Consider the following 17,980-nt stretch of genomic DNA (forward strand, 5'->3'; position numbering starts at 1 on the left):
TAGAAGTACGCAGCGCTAAAATGTGTTCCTTCTCGGTTAAAGCACATAGTTATGGAAAATCATTATCCTGCTACAGAAAAGCTGTAAGTATCTTGATGCTTTATTAATCCAATGACAAAATGCAAGGTACCTGTTCAAGTTCCCAGCTCTACTTAAGCCATCTGGGATCTGCACAAGCCATCTGATAACAGGTTTGCACCACTGGTCTGTTAAATGAACTTCATTAACCTCCCACTCTGTAACAGTGAGTAGCTTTATGCAGCTTTCTCTTTCTGTCATGCAGTTCACTGAATTACCAAATATCCAAGAAAACCAGTGTTCTCCAAGGCTGGAAATGGCTGGAGAGTATAGTTTTGATCACAGTGATCTTGAGTCTGAACTCTTTAAATTAATCCCCTGTTCCTTCTGGCCTCTTAAAGAGGAGAAGGTTTGCAACTTTCTTTTTTTATTACCGTGGCACCACACAGCGAGGAATGAACTGGCTTTTCCATTACAAAGCACTTTTTCATTTCTCAGCACGCTGAAGCCTGGCACACAATGCTAACCCAAGATGCAGGAAGTTTTTTTAGCAGCTTAAAGCGAATTAAGCTTTCTTTGAGTTTTGGGAGCAAACAGGGTTGTTTGTTTCTGAGGGGAAAAACTGGGTGGTTTTAGCTGAGGCCTGGCAAAATAGTGTATGTGTAGAGCCAGGAAAGCCAGGTTGTTTTGCTGGCTCTAAATATACTCTTTCCCCTTAGTCTGACTAAGTTTTTATTTTTAAAAACAGACAAGATTCCAGCAATCGCTTAGTTCTTGCTTTGAGTAAGTTCCCTCTTTTTCTTTCATATACTGCATTTGCCTTTTTTGTTTTCCTTATTTTGCTTTGCCAGTTCAGGGCTGAATACAGTCATCCCATGTCCCAGATTATCAGCACAGGGAGGGATCGCTCCTGTTCCCCCTGCAAGCAGCCTCTTTGGGTCACCCTTAGCACAACACCTTTTGCATGATGTGATCGCAAACAACATACATCTAATCCCTGCATGATTGCAAGGGAATATAGAGAAGGCTTATACTGGTCTTGCAGTAACTTTACCAAAACGAATTCCTGTCCTGTGAAACAACATCAATGTAATAAGGATCAATGCAATTATTTCCAAGCTCACTTTCCTTCTTAGAACCCTCAGAGACGTAGCTCTCATTCCCCAAAGAGGCAGTGGACTTTTCTCTCCTCTATCGCTTCTGCTGAGAAAATGTTAATAACAACATTGGTAATATCATATGCTTTACAGTCAGTTACCTCTCTTTTATTTGTAAAGTATTCCAAGATGCCTGAGTAAGTCCAAAGTACCCTCCAGCCATAAGCCATGCTTGAGGAAAATTGATTGAGTGAACCAAAGTCATTAGAGGAAGTAAACAGTGTTAAGCAAGATACATGAATGTATAAACCTACACTGCTGCTTTGTCCATTTGAAGATCACAATGTAACAGAGATCTATGATCTCTAGTTTAATTTTGACTTAAATTGGTTGCTGACTGTGTATCAAGTGTTATTTTCTTACAAAAATTATATACACATAGAACTGGGTTTTTTAAATTAATGTACATCTAGTTCCCCTTAAATCACATAGAGGATCAACAGACACATGGGGTTTTTTCTTTTATAACACCAATACAACAGCAGAATTTCCCAGTGTGTGCTGCCATTTATGTGCTGCCCCCTCCTAAAGGCAAAATTGACTGTGTGCCTGTGTGCTTGTATTAATTTAGATCCACCCTCAAAACCTAAACTAAGACAAAATCCAAATGGAAAATTATTAAAAATAAACGTCCCTTCACTCTAAAACCAGAACATGGAAAAAAGTCACCCTTTTGTAAGGTTAACCCTTTGTGTTTCTTGGAGCCTGTAGGCCTCAAAGCAATCTGCCAGGGGGGATTTTCATCAATACATGCTTCATCCTCATTTAACAGTGGGAGGAAGCTGATACAGCCCATCTGTTTCATTTTTGAGGTACAGAGCTTAGGAAGCTGATTTGTCACGCATAATTTTGACGTGCTGGATGACAATGTCAGGAAGAAAGCTCAGGTCTTGTGTGTGCACTACTCTGCTTTTGCTGGCTAAGATCGAAGCAGACCTTTTCCTTTGGTGCATAGACAAGTAGCTACATAAATAGCCTTGCAGCAGTGCTTGTGCTCTGATTAGCACATTATTCAGTCCCTCAAAAGAAAGTAATGCTGAGTATAGTTACAGTTATAGCTTGTGTAAATGTACCATAGGAGAAATAACGTCCCAGTGCACAACTTGCAGTCCCATTTTTCAGTCCCAAATACCTTAGGTTTCTGTCTAATTCTTTTGACTAATGATACCACATTTGCTACGTGAAGGGTCTCTGTGTCCTGTCAATAGTTCTTGTGCCACTAAACCCACATTAAACGCACAACAGCAACAGAAAAATAAGTGGGGATTTTTCCCCTAATTTTTCTGAGCAGACTTTGCTTTTGATGCAAACAGAAAGCTCTCAGTTGTGGCCATAGCATAGAAGTCGCATTGTGCAACTGCCTCTCTTGATGGCACAATCAGCTTGGCTGGGACACTTTCTCTAGGAGCGTCCTGCTGTGTGCATCTATAGGAGACCTTTGAATACTGCAAAGATGGTGGAAGTAAAGACTTGAATAAAAACTTCAAAACCCCTATAAAGCTGGTTTCTCATTTTAATAAAAACTGTAATTCTCTTCCTTCATTGCACAAAGTAACTTTCTAGCTCTAAGAGCCAAGGACAGAAACCCAATGAAGTAAAAAATTCTGTAATTGTATGATACAGGGAATGGAATATATTTAGTGTCCATAGCAGCACAAGTTCCTATTTAAGAAATTAACAAGAAACGATGGTCTGGAATTGTGGCTGTATATTACCTATTGCAGTGTTAAAGGCTGCAGCCAGAGCAAAAAAAGCCCTATCGTTTGAGTCAAGGTACCTGCTAGAAATTAGTTCAATGGACCCAGGCATGAGGATTCGAATGGAAAAAACTCTGAATTCATATTGAAAGTTCTCTAAATTAGCTTTGTCCAAATATTCCCTGCCCAATGGGATCCCTGACCACCAGTTTGGTACTGACCTGGACTCTTATTTAACCTTCCCTTATCAGTACCGGCAGCCTGTGCTTGTAGACCTTTTGTAGAGAAAGGTGCGCCACACATCATATTGCTGGAGTTTTTAATGAGTGCTGTTAAGTGGAAATAGACTAAGTGCCTCAAACAAGCTGAGGGTGATACGCAACTTCATACGAAAGCTTAAAATGCACGAAAAACAAAAGCTGCTGAGGTATTTCAGGCTTGCTTCTGGTTGAAGCCTGGGCTTTATTGTTACGTGTTAACTCATGCAAGTTTTGTTTCCCATGTGCTTCCCCAAACTGGCCAGATGCTTGTGCAACAAAGCTGGCACCCATCCACGAAGGAGAACGGGGTCTGCGGCGGACGTTGCTCCAGTGCCTGCCAGCGTGCGAATTGCTGTGGTTAAAGGATCAGAGCTGAGAAATAAAAGAAAAAAGTAGCCATCTTTGCTACAAACAAGGAGATATTTCACACAAAAGCAGGAGCTAACAAAGACGAGCTTTTTACCCACGGGGTCAGGCTGTGCGGGAAGGGATACAGAGGCATCTCTGTGGCCGCATCCTCCGGATTGCGTGAGCTGGCAGAGGGAAGGAGCTGAGCCAAGGGAAAGAGGTGAGACCCAGCCACGCTGAGCTGCCACACACCCTGTTTTCAGAGAAGGTAACAAGGCACCTGAAGCAAAACTAAGTACCGGAACATCTCCCACTGGCTGCTGCAGAAGCCTCCATTTGCAGAGCCCCCCGGAGCCATCGGGAGGACCCACAGGGGTTTGGCTGCTCCATGGGCAGAGCTGTGCCCAGGCTGCGTGCAGTCGCCACTGAGCTCGCCCTGAGCTCGCTCAGACCAGGGACATCAGTGTCTGGTCACCACCAAGGACTGAGGGGCTCCCTCCGGCAGGGACATAGGCACTCTCAGTCCTCCAAAGCCCACTGGGTATTCTGCAGGCAAAACAATGGCCTTTGGGAATGGTGTTAAAAAAGCCAAAAATATCCCTGCAGGTCCTGCTTATTAAAGCTTTAAGGCTGGCAAGAGTCATCATGATGAACTTCCCCCACCTTTTCCTCCGGTTACATTTATCTTCTTGTCAGGTCTTCTTGTATCCAAACAATAACGAATACGCCATCAGTTTAAATCTCATTTCCCCAGCCTGCCTAGGAACCATCCAATTCCTGTCATTTACCCAATACAGATACTGTATTATTTTGCCAAGGTTTCTCCAGACCCCACCTGACACCTTCAAAACCCCTACTCCTCAACGCCAGACAGTAGTTGCTATTCTCAAATGCAAGCTTGTCAAAGCTGAGCACAGCAGGTATTAATAACCAGCTGCTGCTCTTCTTCTCGAGCAAAGCAATGAGAAGCTGCTGAAGATCTGTTTACGTGATTCTTAAAAAGCAAAGTTCTTCTTTCTCTCCAGAAGCATTATTGATTTAATTGAAGAACTCCCCTGGGGGAGGGGGTTGCTTGCAGAAAGGTTACAGCCTGTTAAGAAAAAATTATCTCTATCAATTGTCAGCTCTTTAACCTAATGATGACAATCTTGAATAGTTTGCTCTACTCTGCAAAATTACATACAGCACTTAATTAGATTAATTAGCAAAATAGAGTTGTCATGAAGAGTCTGGCTCTATATTTCAGTGCCAGAAAGGAAGGTTAAAAAAATAAAAATTTTAAAAAAGTGCAAGTAAGCCTGAATGAGACCTGTCACTCATTAAGTAATAACTGCTAACTGCTGTGTTTTGCTTGTTGAAAATTGTTTTCATGTCTGTTCCAAAATCTGAAAAATGAGCTCAAAACCGGTTTAGGATTACTTGTTGCTGTCCTTCCAAAGGGGAGTGTTTCAGTACAATGAATCTATCCTTAAACTAAGTAGAGAGGTGCTGCAGAGGTGCTGCAAAGTTGCTGCCGAGTCATTGAGGTGGCTATGTTAGGTTTCTCAGCATCTTAGTACTGTGCAAGCACAAGCCTTACCAATTTCTTCAGAGCAAACCATACTTTAAAAAAAAAAGTGCATAAACTAACGGTCTTTGCCAAGCCTGAGACTTGTGAGACTCAAAGAATGATATTTTGTGGGTTTGCAGTAGACACTGAAGTGAGTCAATGTTATGTTTCGTATTTCCTGCTGGGGAGCATCAACGCTGACATGACATTAGGCAACAAAACCCAAGCCCTGGTCTGTGCTTTGTTTATTGAGCATAAACCCCTGTTTCACACAAAGATGACATCTGCTGTTCCTGTGTCTATCAGATGTTTCAGGTTGTAGAACATTACTTCAACCAAATGTTTACAGCTAAAGTAGTGGTGCCCTTAATAAAAAGGATGGATTTGGATCCCTCTTTTCATGTAGGAATATTAAAATAATGGTTCAGAAGCTTTCTGCACCTTTGACTTTGTTGCTAATTAAGCATGGTAAGCTGAGAAAGTTCCCAGGACAGAAAAGCCAGAAGACTGGTAGTATTCTACAGGAGTAAAGACAGAGACTGCATGATATGTGCAGTCCTGGAAAAGAAAACATAATACATTATTTACACTGGTCAAAACTCGAGGGGGGGTGGAGTGGGGGGAAAGGGGTCATGACTTTAAAAATGTCAATAAAAATTATTTTACTAAGCAAAATGTCAAGTAAGCCTAACTTCTTATTTGATGAGATTATAACTTGACAATTTTGTACTGATATTCCATGCTATGCCTGATATCTTCAATTTAAAATAATTAAAACTGCCTAAAATTAGTTTAATGATATTAATATGTAATTAACTTTGAATGGGAAGATACTATCCTGAAGAAGCATCTCTAGTGAAGTGCCATGTGGTGCCTGACAGTTGCTTTATACTGATCTGAAAAAAATGTAATTAAGGATACAATTTACAGAGGACACATATTACAGAAGTGTAAATAAAAGGGAGGTGAAGTCATTCGTACAGATGGATTTGCATCACTTGACTACACAACAGCATTAAACACATTTAGGAAAGAAGAAACATGTGAGAGCCCATGTGATGTATCACTAGCAGGGATCATGTCTCTGTCATTCCTGAAATGCTATATATGTTTTCATAGTGTCAACACCAGAATTTATGCTGAGATATCAAAAAGGATTAACAAGGAGGGCAAAAGAATGACCTGAGGTCTTGACAATGCACTTCAATCTGATGCATAATATAATTTATGTTTCAGCATGATTAGGCTACAAGAAAGATTTCTGATTGTAGTGGGATCTGTTATCTGGTGAATGAGTGAAAGCTCAAGGCAGACAAACTCAAACTAGAAACAAAGTGCAAGTTTTTACCATGAGAAAAATGAGCCTTTGAAAAACATAACCTACCAAAAGTGTTTAATTTTTCATTTTCATCATTTTGTAGCTCTTAGGAAGGAAGGGATGTGGATTTAAAGACCTGCTGCAGGTGAAGGATCTAGGCAGGAGACACTAGGTGAACTGGTGTTTATAACTGGTGTTAGGCAGAGTAAATTATCGGAAGTGTTTCCACCTAGATTTCTGAATACCTCTTTTTCTCATCTGTTGAAAGGGTATTTACCAGAAATTTTCAATAAAGTGGATCTGAGACCAGCTTAAGCCTGCACAGTGGCATCTCTCATGCTGAGGAGTGGGAGCTGTGATGTTTCCTTTCATTTTCTGCAGAGGTACAGAATAAACAGTGGCTGGTGGAATCATAAATTTAGCGGCATGGCAACTTTCAGGAAAGGTGGCAAGAGTGTTATAAATAGGGGCAGGCAAACCAACTGAGATAAAGTTAGAAACAACCTCAGCCTGGACCACAGACTAATATTTACACAAAATGTGTGGAGAAATTGGAATATAAATAGCTGCCAGTGACTAAAGTCAGGATGTTTTACATCAGTAAAGTACCCCAGGGAAGACATCTGATGGTTATTTGCATCATGACTGACATTTTCAAAGATGGGGTCCCAGAAGCGTAGCCCAACAAACCTTGATATTTAGTGGTGGACCTCTATTGTGAGAATTTTGGTCTACCTATAGCCATTTCTAGCAGCAGTGATGACCTCCATCTGGCCCAACTTTTGCCTCCCTGGATCTGTCAGTGAAACTGGCAGTAGTTTAGTTTTGTTGAAGTATCCTCAGAGAGAAAATCCATAGCTCAACCACAGGGTAGCCAGAAATAGATTGTGGTGTACCCCAGGTAACATGTTCCACATAAACCATACAGAGCCTTCCTGCCAGATCCCAGGACACCAGCACACCTATAACTCAGGCATAAGTCATATGTTCAGCTGGGCTCAAGAACGCAGTATGGTTTGAGGTCTACAAAAAATATTTCTCTCAAAATATTCCAGGCCAGACCAGCCACAGCTCAGTCTCCAAACACCCCTAAGATCTCATTTCTCTTCTGGATTACAGGGCACCAAACAACTCTTCCTCTACTTGCAATTTGTTTCCTCAGGGAAGCAATTTGGAGGCTGAACTTAGTCCTCCCAAAGGTGTGCACATCTTTTGACTGGCAGAAGGATAGAGATCCCCTCTGTACAAACTGGATTTGTCACCCTTAAAACTTGGCAAGACAGACTTTATGCTACTTGGAAAAAGATGAAACTGTATTTCTCAGAAGGGTCTTGGCCACTCTTTGTAAGACAAAGCCATTTGATTTCAGAGAGTTTTCCTGTCTCAGTAAAAGAACAAGCAGTAAAGCCACCTCCGGTGTGAGCGTTTGATACGGGTCTCTGGAGACAGCCGGCTCCGCAACGAGCTGACTAATATGCTGAAGCTGGGAAGAGCCCATACTGGATTTCACCTCAGAATGCCTCTGATGCACCTGATATGTGCAAGATCCATGCACAAGGTCTGCTCATACCTGGATGATGCTGTTACGTCCTTGCATAGATTTATAAATTGGAAGCTCCTTTTGTTAGGGCAGCCCTCTCTGTCTAATACTCCAGCAAACTCAGCGTCCTCTTCCTTCATCAGAGCTGTGCGTCAGCATCCCCCTTGGCAGAGCAAGCCCAAGGCAAGCACACAAGCAATAAAGACAACCATTGCTGCCGCTCTTTTAGATTTATCGTACTGTCTATTATCAGCTCCTCAGTTGCCGAGTCCTCTCTGTCTGTCTGCGTGGTCAACCTGCGGTAGAGGGTGAATGCAGTCGTGGTTGGCCACATACTTACCCGAGAGCATAAAAGGCCTGGTGGAAGACAGGCTACACGTACATGTTAGCTGCTGACAACATTAAGCCAAAAACTGTTGCGTTGGTGGGGACTGCATTCATACCTAATGTGCGGTACGCGAGAGAATAACAACTTGCAAAGCGCCTGATCCCCTTACTTCATTACCAAAAGGGAAAGACCTGACCACCCTCCTGCCCTGCTCTCCGCTTGCTCGCTCCGTGTTCGTGTCACACGTGGGGGCAGCTGCTGCGCTGGGGGTGGGCTTGGGCTGCTTGCCTGCCTGCCCACTGCTGTGACATGAGGATTTGAAGCACTGCAGGGGAAACGGTTAATGAAATAAGCACACGCCGTTTCTCAGTCATTTAAACTATTTTCACTTGTGTCAGGTTTCATTTTACAAACCCCTCATGTTGAGTCTGAAACCGGTTGGCAGTTTGAAGCTTTTGAGAACAGTTTCACAATGGATCATCCAGTATGTGGTAATATATCTTTATGGTACCAGACCAGTGTTTCGTACTTCTTCCCTTTAGATCTTCCAGCTGAATTTGAATTTAACTTTGTTTTCGGCACAAGCGTCCTTCCAACTCCAGATCGCCTCAGCATGCTACAAACCACTGGAAAAGTCTGAGCTTTCAGCTTGCGTTTGCAGTTCAGCTGGCTACAACAATTTACTTGAGAAATAGTTGGCAACCCAGCCCATTTTGTCATCTTCCCTGCTTCTTCTGCAATGTTAGAGCTCTTTCAGTCTTAGAAGAGCTGTCTGCATGAAGAGAACAAAGTCCCACTGCTGAGACATTTAAATGCCATAAAATGTCACAACATCAGATAAGCTTCAAGATCTTAAAAAAGGATTAAAAGTGCAGAGAGTTTATTGGATGCTGACATGCAGTTAATAGCACTTTTGCATGCAATGACTTCACACTGTTTCTGTGCAGTTTTAAATGTCATGTAAGTGTATAAATTCCATTCAAACATAACCTTTATTATGAGAGCATCAATAACAGAAAAATCTAATTAAAGGATAAAAGGCTTGGTGGAAACATAACCTTTTTCATATCAAATTGGTAATAAATTAATAGAATTCTGTGAAGGATATTATTTCAGAGGAGGACTGACAAGCACAGAGAAAACCCTGCCTTCCACCACACGGTTTAGTGGAAGTTCCTCCTCTCTCTTCAGCATCCACTCCTCTCCCTTTGTAATCCTGAATGAATTATTATTCCATGTGGCTGCATCAAAATACATGAAAACAGCAGCTGGACCTTTGAAAGCCCCCCATTTTGTTCAGCTCGAATCATCTACACTGGGACACTTGCCACCTTGCCACAGTCTATTACACCCAAGCCTGTGGCTGATGAATTACAGCTCTGTCAATCGTCCTGTCTAGCAAATTGCCAGCGTATGAGAAGGAACCCAATATCATTACAGAACACCATGGACAAAGTAATAGCAGGCTACGTTTCCCTCGTTCAGTGCTTACCCCAGAAAACCAGGCCATGGTGTCCTTCAAACCATAATGAGAATTACTGTTGAGAGGACTGTCAATCTACATAACAGAAGAAATGAGGCTTGACAGTTCAGAAAATTGGGGATAAGTACAGTAGCAGAACCAATTACTGCAAAAGGATTCATTTTTTTTCTCCATACTCAGTCTGAAACAACTAGAAATGACCCAGGCCAAAGCTGTTGTCTAATTTTGACAATATATGCTTATCTGTATGTAGCTGTTAATTTTGGCTGGGAAGACTTAGAATGTGATAAAAGTTCTGTTTAGGGTCTGTCTTTCCCTAAACCATAGGTCAGTCCAAGGTATGAACATCCCACATCACACGGCAGCTGGATGATCAGGATAGCTGTCATCCCTTTCTGTATCTTTTATTATATCCCTACAGAATCACTGTAAGAACATTTTTTATCTTGTTCACATTTCTAAACATCCCTTCTACGCTGATTATTCAGAAATGATTACTCTTCCTTCCAGACTAATTGAAGATATTACAAGTCATTTGATACATACTGTAGACTGAGAGTCCTCCCTGACAGTGAGAAGAAAGGCTCAGAAGGACATCCGAACGGCACCAGTTTTTCCACTGCTTTTCTCTGTGACCCTTTGCTCCCCAATACTGCAGGGTTCTCTCACTCCTGTTTCAGAAGTACTTTCGCTACCAGCCCCCGGCCCCTTTCTTTCTCAGATCTTGCAGAACAGTCCTTCCTACAGCTGATAATGCTGCAGTTGCTGGGTCCTGCAGTTCAGCAGCAGCTCATCAAAGCTGTAGGTCTTCATCGCTGCGACTCTTTCACCCCGCCTCGAAACTGCTCTGCGGGGTGGTTCGAGCCCTGCTGCAGCCCCTGCCAGGTCAGCGGCAGTCGAGGGAGGAGAGGACAGTAACCGTGATGGACGTGACAGGTTCGGAAGCTGTCAGCACTGGGAAAAAGGAGTGTGAAAAAAACATGTTTCTGGGCTCCCTGAGAAGAGACTGTCAGAGCATTGCAAGTAAAGCTATGATTGCTGCCTTTTTGGTATGCTAAGGGTAAGGACCTTTGCATTACAGGTAGCCAGTGGCAAACAGCAGAAATATCACAGGCCTAAGCAAGAAAAACGGATGCAAAGATTTTTTTTTTTTTTTTCTGAGCGTCATCATGTGAGCTGACAAATACAATCAGGACTTTGAAAGCAGGCCTGGAGGCTCCTGGCCGGGGTCTTTCATTGCTGTTGTCCTCTGCCTTTCAGACTGGCTCTCCAGCTTTATGTAGCAGCCATCAGCAGCCCTGCTAAGCTGAAGACATCTCTTGATGTCAGGTATTTCATGGATACTCTGCTATACCCCTGGGAAACTCATTCAGAGACACAACTCGGTTTCTGCATTCCAGTTTATAGTCAGGGCTTGTGGGACTCAGTGTGATCGTGTGGTTCTGAACAGGTCTGAAATCTGTGTCTAGTCCTTCATAGTGTCAGTAATGCCGGGGGGCGGGGCTTGGTTTTAACATTTTTGTGGTAGGATAACACTAATTGTTAAGTCATGTGCTCTAAACATAGAACAGAAATATTTTTAAATTTACTCAAAAACACAGGAATCATCATGAGGCTTTAAATGCATGATCTACTGCAGCAGCTAGTGTTGGCCATTGACCTGTACCAGTTGTTTCAGTAGATAGCTCCAAGTTCTCTCAATCATTATGAAATAGAGATTATTTTAGGCCCTGATGACATTTAATCACCCCTTGTTTAGTGCAACACACTGTAACGCTGGGATTCTGTTTAAATTGCAAGGTATCCTTCTTGAGCTCGCTGAGTAAGTTGGCCTCAATGAAATCCTGTGGCTGTGACTACTCGGTACTACAAAGAGGAAGCACTGGCCTTTGTGGATTTCTGTATTTTGCAGCCTTTTAGTTTATTAAAGGGTTTCACCATTTACATACCTTATCAGTATTTGAAACAGTGTAGTAGAACGTAGAAACAGTAATATTTGAGTATCAAATATAGCCATTCTTACAATGTTATAGGTACTACTACTTGCAGCGCAGATCATAATTTTAATCTGGCTCTTCTTATGAAAGCCTATGAACAGAATCTAAAGTGTGAGGGTCTGATTTTCAGAGAGATATAGCTCTTGGGGGAATTGCATAGATGTCATTTGCATGTTACATACTTAGGCAGTTTGCAAAAGCTGCAATTCCCGCGTTGCTCATTATGGTGTTAATTATTAACTGTCTTTCTAGTTTGTATCTGTACAAGAAAGCAAGTATGTGAAAAATATAGCACTGCTTGGAAACTGGACCGAGGATGTCTTTTTCTATGTGGATTATGAAAACAGTGGAGGTGATTGATTTTAGAGCATATAGTGCTCCAACCTGTTCTGTGCATCTCCATCAGTATAGGTGCATGTTATCTTTTCAGGGTCCTACTCCTAGGATCATACTACTTTTGGTAATGTGGTTATGGTAGGCAAAGCATATCACTGTAATTCTGATTAGCTTGAAACACACTGCTCCTGTCTCATCATTGTTCTTGCAGGTTTCCTCTGGGCTTTGAGCTGTGGCAGAGATTTTATGTGGGTAGAAAATGCCATTTTTCTTTTGCCAGAATTCTTTTGGGGAGATGCTGTCAGAGTGTTCCATCACATGTGATGGATCATCACTTACAGAGAATTATCTCTAATACAAAATTGAGTTTTTATCTTGAACTGTCATGTCTGAGAAGTCTCGCCTGTGACACGGGGGAGGGGAAGGAGCTGGATTTAGTAGCTGATTCCTCCTCCAGGACTGAATATATCCTATCTCTCATACCCAGTTCTGTCCTTGATCTCATAACTGCTGCTGCCTCCCCTTCCTGAGTGAACAGGTCTCCTCAGTTAATACTGTCTCCAATGCAGCCTCCCCCAGTGTTAAGCTGTGCTCACATTATAGCGACCAGACTTTCAGTCCAAAACCAGGTGTTGCCACAGTGCTGACATCACTAGTGCTCTTCATGCACTCGGGCTCTTACTATTTGTGAGCTATTAGCTGTTAAAATGTTGGGGGAGTGCTGGAAAAATACTCAGCAAATCAATACAACTCTCTCCAAGCGAATAAACTTTGAATATTAGTTGTGAATCAAGGCTCAGAAAAAAATGGAAGCATACGGTTCTGTAAAACTGTGTGCAAATAAATGTAAGCACAAAACACTGCGCCTGAGAGAAGGATGTTCAGGAAATGCTGTTTCCAGTCCTGCTTGACAACTGCTCTGTCACAGGCATGAGGCTCTCTGAAATGGAGGGACAGCCATTACTCTCCTGGGAAGCTCCCCACCCACCTCCACAATTACAGATTCCTGGTCTAAGAGGTGATCCTTATTTCTCCATCCAAATAATTCTGTCTTTTTTCAGTAATCCTGGCACAAGTAGCAGCACCAGTACAATATATAAAAAGATATTTGAAGAATTTGTTACATATTCAGACATGAGATATTTAATCATTATTCGGCTAAGGACATATCAAAATCACAGCAGGTATCATCAGTTCTGGAATTCAGGAATGAGACTGAGATCTACAGCTGAATCCTAGGGCTTATTTCTAAGATTTCTGGGAGGGGTTTTTTTGATCCATAAAATAATGTCTGAGATAAAAAGAAGGGCTCATGCTGTGAGCCACAGCTTAAAGCCCATATTATAAGAGTGTAACAAAATCTTTTTACTCTTACTAGACAGTAAAAATATTGAACTCCCCAGGACCTGGGACCCCACACAGACATGCTTAGTTTGTAATCAACTGATAGGATTTCTATTTCAAAACCCTCTTCAGCAACCAGTAGCACATTTGAGTATGTCTGCTAAGTACACGCCACTGAAAAACTGTGTAGGCATCAGTGCACTTGGTAAAAGAGTATCTAGTGAAAGCTAATGTACATGGCATTCAAACACAAAAAGCGCTGCCTTCCCATGATGTACTATTTATACGTCAGTTTATTTTGCTCCTAGCCGCCTTCTGTGGGGGTTATTTTTTTTCTGCAGTTACACTGTGTTTCTTCTGCTACTTCAAAAAGTGGTAGGTGTCATTTCCTCCAATTTATCGATGGCGGAAGCTGAGGGCCAGAGAACAAAGCCCAGGCCTGTGAGTTCCTGCGCTCTGTTTCCTGGCCCTGCCGCTTTCCTTCTCCCAGACGGTCACCAGTGCACAGGCCAACGCTGCACCCAGCCGAGAAGGCCCTCTGCTCCTCCACGTGTATCTCCATGGAAAACAGGTAACTCATAAAACATCTAAGCTCGTTCAGAAAGCTCTTCTACAGACTGCAGGTGGCTTAGCAAGGCCGGGTTGCTCTTGACAAAGCAGGAGAGGTTCACGACAGCCGAATCTCTGCTTGGTCGTGCTACTCCCACCCCAGCTCAAGCTGCCTCCTTCCACGCCGCCTCTCAAACACCCCTCTCCTGATCACGCACCACCCTCCTCCTTTCCCCTCAACTTCGGTGTGCCGAAGCGGCACCAAGTGGGAACTCCTATGAGCTGAAGTGGCACAAGTACGTATGCCGAAGCAGCGCGTGCAGCTGGGTACGGAAAGCTAAATTAAGAGTTCAGCGTTCACACCTGACCGCTTTCCCTGCAACGCTGTTCTCTTTGCCACACCAGATAATATTGTCAAGGGAAGAAACATTATGCTTTTGCCCCAAGGTACTGGTAACATTTCTAGGACCACCAGGAAGCATTAGGGATCCCACAGGATGGCGCTGGGACCATGCCACCCTGGGGTTGCTCATACTCCTGGGCTAAAATTCTTTATTTTATTTTTACATCCAATTCTGTGTACCTTCCTCCTCCTCCTCCCCACTGCTGCCTTTAAGTCCTTAACTGCCTTTCCAACGCAGCTGACTACAATGGATGCTCCCCTAAGCCTGCGAGGGCATGTTGTTGCTCTTGTAGTCAAGTCCTGGTTCTAACCTTTCTGCTGTGCTGCTTTTTGCTACCCTGTCTTTCCACAGCCACCCGGAGAACAGAGGTGATGAGTCAGAAAGGGAAGTTTAATAGTGTCCAGAAACAGAAATAACCAGAAAACCTCAAGAGTTTTACTGCCTTTTTCTTACTGAGAACAAGCAAGCTGTAATGAATAAAGAGTGTCACATGGGTTAGTTTTGAAAATTATCAAACTGACCTGTCCCACAGCTGCTTTCAAAATACTGACAGCAAAAGGAATCAGGGTGGTAAGAACTGTGATTTTTTTCCTTTACAGGAGTTCAAAAGACTGGAGGTCATTATAGGATACATGCAGATCTATTAATTTTTAAACCAAGTTGTTAAAACATTCAATTTAGAAAGCTTAATTGGTCAGAATGAGTAGGTGTGAACAGAAAAAGAAAAAATGTGGTGAAGTCCTACACCCACTACAGTCAAAAGAAGAAAGCTGGTGACTTCACCAGTTTCAGAATTTTGCTCATGGTATTAAAACCCCATGGGCTAGTCATCCTCCAGCAGCAGCACTCCAACTGTTAGCTATATGGGGATAAAATGATTTCACAGCGAAGTACATGCCATTGCAAGTGCATATTGTGCCATGAATATGGCTGTATGATCGCCCTTTTTGCAAATATTGCTCTTTATATTAATTTTGAACCTTCAGTTAACACAAGCGTAAACCTATGTAGGCTAAGGCTTAATGGAGGATTATTATACCATGCACAGAACATTCAGGGGTTTCCCTGATCTGTGCAGCAAACAATGCATGCAGCAAGAAGAAATCAGCATTACTTACAAAAGAACATTCATGCAGTAGAAAACTAGGAAATCATACAAACAGAAGGGAAGCTCAAGCACTGCAAGACTGGAGGATTGGGTCCTTTTGGATTAGTTCATTTGATTAGTAGACCAGAGTTAAAATTTTTAGTCATCTTGGAACTCACTTCCATTTTTCATGATGGCAACTGTGAATCACCCCTCTCTCTGCTGCTTCAACTTCAAAACAGGAAAAAGTGAACACAGTAACCAGCCATGGAGTCTTATAAAAATATTCCTGGGCTGTACAAAGTAGCTGAAAAAATGCTTGACTCATACAGCATCTTTCACCATGCCTGCACGGGCAAGCTTGAGAAATTGTGTGGGGCACCCATCTAAGGCTCCTTGCTGCAGCAACATAAGAACATGAAGAAAAGGTAAAGAAACAAAAGACCTGTGACAAAGGGGAAATTTTGCAACACTGCACTTAAATCCTGATCCTACTGACTTGAGTAGAAGACTACCACCGACAGCAGAAGGGCCACAACTTCACCAGTAGAGCTTGGCCCCCAGCTCTGTTTTGAAAGCTTTTGCTGTTTTGGTGGCATCAATAGTCTCAGCAGTGCCCCTCAGTAAGTGCTGCCGAGGGAATTCCTGGAGAACAGAGTTGTCTTCTGTAGTTAACTGGTGTGTTCAGAGGACGGAGGGCATGGTCTTAGGCTCTGTAATTAAATATCTAACAGCTGCTATGTACCACACCAAGCACAACCGATGAGGAGGGGAGTTTAGGCAGGAAGAACGCAGGTGGGGCTTAGAGAGATGCTCCTTTTTCAAACAGGTACTGTTCATCCTTTTTCTTGTGTTCAAAAAAAGAATTCACTGTTAGTGTCTACATGGTTAATCTGTACATGAACTTCTCCTTTCCCAATTAGTATTTTCTTTTAAATTGAGTAATATGTTGACTTAGGTCTCCATACATACCCTTACTCACTCACTGATTACTGGAGCCAAACAAAAGCAAGAAAGGCAGTCAGATAAATAGTCACTTGTGTTTTGGCTCCATTTTTCATACTTGAAAACTATGTAAACAGTTTTACTGCATTACAGCACATTTGAGAAAATAAAGGCAAAAAAAAGTGTAAAGTCAACCTGTGATTTATTTTATTTGGAATACTTCACCAGATCTTGGGTGCTTATTCTTCTATATCATCTAAAATAAACACTGTAAAAAATGGGATTAATAATAAAAGTAAATTGCATCAGGGATGCAAAGAACGTTTTAAGAAAATACAACTGAGAAAAATAGGCTAATAAATTTGGTTTTGAAATTATCATCACTGGGTTAACAATAGAGCCTGATACTTTGCTTGCAGGTGTTTATCCTGCATTCTTTTAACATGCAACATGTAAACTCCCTAAAGGATTTAGCTACACATCATCTTTCAGAGTAACTGCTTGACTGAGTTCATTTTAAGCCTTTACACTACATACACATCTGGACCGAGTATGAATAATGGACAAAAGTGACCTCCATTTTAAGCAATCAGAACTACACTAAAATTGAAACATATTTAAATGGTCACTTAGCTAATTGCATATATTTTAACTTTTTTCTTTTTTTTAAAAGCAGATACTATGTAAGGATATTACTCCAAAAAGTATCGTCTTCCTTTCTAACAAGATAGAACAGGATCAGAGCAAGTGGTTAAATATATTGTAGAGTTGAACATACAAAATCCGTCAGTCCTAGCTTATGTGATACTCATCTTTCACTTACTTTTTTTTTTTTGCCTTAAAATGAAGAAAAAAACACCAAACTGTTTAATCCTTTCAAAGTTCCCTCACTTCTTTCCAGGTTGTGATATGCTAAACAGAAATATATAAATGCTAAGAATACCAAAGCCATCAATTCTGATAACGTGGCTGGAGAGAGAGACTCTACAGAAATGCTTAGTTTGTGATATAAATTATGTCATTCTGTAAACACCATGCAAACAGTGGTGGGCCACGACTGCAAATGGACCTTTACTGGCTTTTAAGACCTCTTTGAAGTATAATGCTAACTGTACTGACATCTTCCTACAGTCTAGAACTTTCAATAAAGTTGGAACTTAAAATTCCAACAGCCTATGTTTTAGGTTTTCTGATAAAGTGAAACTGACCTTGTATATTTATGGACCAGCTGAATCTTGATGCAACACAGTTATTTTGCTGTAGATAAATCAGATTTAGATCTGATAGATTTTGCCCTGGAAGACCAATTTCATACTGGCTCAGAACATAGTTAGCAACAGGGAATTTCATGTTGCTTCCCATCAACTTCAGGTGCAATCAGAAGACTTCCAGCTGACAACGTAGAGGACTATCTAAAAAGCAACACTTGTAGGTGTTTACCACAGGTTAAATGTTTCATTTTGGAAATGTTGTTCATTTTTTTCAAACACAGAACAGAACTCGCTTGTGGCAAGACTGTAATATTGAGGCATACAATCTGTCACTAGACACTGAAAGAGCTTAGCACCTTCTAAAACTGCTCCTAACCCATGCAGTTTGACATTTAAAAGTGCAGGCTCA

Source organism: Haliaeetus albicilla, chromosome 2 (genome assembly GCF_947461875.1).
Source record: "Haliaeetus albicilla chromosome 2, bHalAlb1.1, whole genome shotgun sequence".
NCBI classification, from domain to species: domain Eukaryota; kingdom Metazoa; phylum Chordata; class Aves; order Accipitriformes; family Accipitridae; genus Haliaeetus; species Haliaeetus albicilla.